Below are 4,006 nucleotides of genomic sequence, written 5' to 3'. Positions count from 1 at the left end.
TATGTCTTGTCTTTTTTCCACTGTTTCTTTTAAGGGCAGAAACTCTTTTCTCTTAATGTTTGATGTTCTTATGATGAGCACCTTTCTTAATTTCCTTTTCACTCAAGAACTAAAAGCAACCTGTAGGTCTTACCTCTGGACTATTACGGGAGACAGAAACTTAATGTTACAGGTAAAAAAAACAAGCGGAGCAGTGACCTTGCGGGAGAGACTACTGTTTTGGCTTCCCCATTCTTTGATATGGACAACTGACATTTTCTCAGTCTTATGTAAAATGTGAATAAAAATACCTTTAGAAAAGTTTTCTATTTTTATTGTTTTATAACACAAATAGCTAAGAAAATGAATGCTTCTTATGTAAATGCAGCTTCAAACCAGGACTTCCAGCCCTGTGATCATATTGCATCCCTTATGTGTTTTATAAAGGAATTCTGGAGCAGCAGTCCAAAGGAGAGGGAAGCCAACCAGCTAGAAAGCCTTGACTATTGTAGTTATTTTTCATTATGTAAATAACTTAGGACTTTTTTTTTCCTTGTTAGGGCTTCTTTAATGCACATTTTGTCCTTATCTATAGACCAAATGTGAGCTTTTTATAATCCAAGTGATTTTATAAGATGTTAAGATATAAAGGCTTTAATTAAAATTTTGTTTAAAAATTGTCTTATGAAAGCATTTAAGGCATTTTTAGTTTATTCAAAAGCCATAAGGGTATATGCAGGGTAATGTTTAAAGCCACAGACTTTAATGTAACTCTGTAGTTTAGTATATTAGTAAATGAAATCTGGCCATATGTAAAAGAAAAAAAAAATCATGACTAGTTGGGTTTATCCCAGAAATAAAAAGTTGACCCAACATTCAAAGAAATCCATGTAGTTCAGTGTGTCAGCATACAAAACAAAAACTACATGACCATCTCAAAAATTGCAGAAAACCACCTTTTGAATATACCAAGTACTACTAGATTATATGCTTTAAAAGGGTGAATACTGTGGTATGTAAATTATATCTCAAAAAGTTTTTTTTCCAAAAAGGTGCAGAAAATCCTCTGACAAAATTCAACAACCATTTATGATTTAAAAAAAAAACAAAACTCTTCAGCAAATTAGGAATAGAAGGGATCCTCAACCAAAAAAGCCTACAGCTAACATCATATGAATGGTGAAGACTGAATGCTTCCTCCTAAGATTGGGAACAAAACCCTCCTCTAAAACGTTGTGTCTGAGGTCACTGTACAATAAATTTTTTTTTAACAAAAATTATAGATTGGGAATGAATAAATATGACAGTATCTATTTGTGGATGGTGTGATGTGATTGCCTATATAGGAAAGTCAAAGGATCTTAATAAAAAGGTACCAGAACTAATAAGTGGGTTTAGCAACATTAGTATGCAAAAGTGTATTTCTATGTAGTAGCAATGAACACTTAGAAACTGAAATTCTAAAATTAGCATTTATAGTAGCACCACAAAACATGAAATGTACAAAAATATGTATAAGATCTGTATGTGAAATGTAGAAAAACATTGATTTAAAAAAATCAAAGACGACCTTCAAAAATATATATTATCATATTCATGGATTGGAACATTAAATGTTATTAAGATATCATTTCTCCCCAAATTAATCTATAGATTCAAAGTAACTCCAGTCAAAATCCCAGCAGGAATTTTTGTAAAAACAAGCTGATTATAAAATTTATATGGAAAGGTACTAGAATAGCCAAACATTTTTTTAGAAAGAACAAAGTTTGGGCTTCCCTGGTGGCGCAGTGGTTGAGAGTCCGCCTGCCGATGCAGGGGACACGGGTTCGTGCCCCGGTCCCGGAAGATCCCACATGCTGCAGAGCAGCTGGGCCCGTGAGCCATGGCCGCTGAGCCTGCGCGTCCGGAGCCTGTGCTCCGCAATGGGAGAGGCCACAACAGTGAGAGGCCTGGGTACCGCAAAAAAAAAAAAAAAAAAGAACAAAGTTTGAGGATTCCTACCTGACTTCAAGACTTATATAAGGCTAATCAAGATAATGTGGTATTGATGAAAGATCCATGGATCAAGGGAACAGAATAGAGAGCCCAGAAATAGATTCATATTTATGTGGTCAATTTTTGACAAGGGATCAAAGGTAATTCACTGGAAAAGGATAGCCCTTTAACAAATGGTGCTGGGATACCATCAATATGTGAAAATATGAACTTATACCACACACCAGACTCAACTGAAAATAGATCATAACCTAAATGCAAAATCTAAAACTGCAAAATATCTACAAGAAAACATAGGAAGAAAAATCTGTGACCTTGGTTTAGACGAAACTAAGAAGTATGATCCCTAAAAGAAAAAAGTCAATAAATTAGACTTATCAAAATTAATGTCTGTTCTTCAAAACACTGAAAAAGTAAAAGCCACATTATAACCTTTAAAAATTGTGAACCACTATGTTGTACACCTGAAACTAATACTGTACATCAACTACACCTCAGTAAAAATAAAAAGCCACAGACTGGGAGAAGGTATTTGCAGGACTCATTTGATAATGCACTTGTATCCAGAATATATAACTAACATTCAATAAGAAAACAACCAACCTTCCTTAAAATATGGGGAAGAGACTTGAACAGACATTTCACCTAAGACGACTGTGAATGGCACATAAGCCTATGAAAAGATGTTCAGCATCATTAGTCATTAGAAAAATGGAACTGAAAGCCACAGTGACATATCACTGCACACCCATTAGAATGGCTAATTCAAAACAAAACCCTGACAATACCAAGAGCTAGGGAGGAAGCAGAAGAACTAGAACTTTTCATACATAACTGGTTGAAGTACTGCATGGTGGTACATCACTTTGCAAAAAAAACAGTTCAGGCAGTGTGTTATAAAGTAAAACATACACTTACCATGTGACCCACTGTATGGGTACAACACTTTTATTTACCCATTCATCAGTTGGACGTTTTTTAGCTATTATAATGCTGCTATGAAATTTGTACATTTCTCTTGGGTGTATGCCCATTAGTAGAACTGCTGGGTCACATGGCAATTCTACATTTAACTAACCTTTTGAAGAACTGCCAGGCTGTTTTCCAAAGTGTGCATTCCCACCAACATTGTATGAGGGTTCCAGTTTATCGACATTCTTGCCAACACTTGTTACCTGTCGTTTTTATTATAGCCATCCTAGTGGGTGTGATGTGACATCTCACTGTGGTTTTGTTTTGCATTTCCCAGACGGCTAATTTTGTTGAGCACGTACTCATGTATTACAGGCCATTTGTGTATCTCCTTTGAAGAATAACTATTCATATTTTTTACCCATTTAAAAAATAGGGTTATTTGTCCTTTATTATTGTTCTTTGTATACTCTAGATACAAGTCCTTTATCAGATATATGATTTGCAAAAATTTTCTGTGTGTTGTCTTTCACTTTCTTGATGGTGTCCTTTGAAGCACAAGTTTTTAATTTTGCTGCACTACAATTTATTTTGTTTTGCTTGTGCTTTTGGTGTCATATCTAAGAAACTATTGCCTAATCCAAGTCTCCAAGATATACTCTATTTTATTCTAAGAGTTTTACAGTTGTACCTCTTACATTTGGGTCTTTGTTCCATTTAGAGTTAACATCTTTGCATGTGCATATCCAGCACTATTTGTTGAAAGTAAGAAGAATAAATTTCTGAAAGGAATGTTTGTTTTCTCCGAAGGGGGGAAAAAAAAAAAAGAACAAGGGTGCTGAGTAGAAATTGTAAACTAAATTACCCTAATCAAATATGAACAAATAATTTATTTAAAAAATTTCACTGTCAAGCATATCAAGTAAATCTGACATCACACTTGTACCACTTCACTAGGGCAAGAGCAATTAACTGTGCTAATGGCAGTGATGGAAAGATTCTTGTCTTCAAAGTTTGTCCAATTTATCCAGCACTTAAACAGCGCAAAACACTATTTTAAGAAATTACAGAATATATAGGACGTGAATGAAATGTAACAGCAAAGAACATAAGACGC

This window comes from Delphinapterus leucas, chromosome 5 (assembly GCF_059928025.1).
Source record: "Delphinapterus leucas isolate spDelLeu-1000000601 "Yukka" chromosome 5, BTC_Dleu_Yukka2, whole genome shotgun sequence".
In the NCBI taxonomy this organism is placed as follows: domain Eukaryota; kingdom Metazoa; phylum Chordata; class Mammalia; order Artiodactyla; family Monodontidae; genus Delphinapterus; species Delphinapterus leucas.
Note: the sequence above shows the minus strand (reverse complement) of the source record.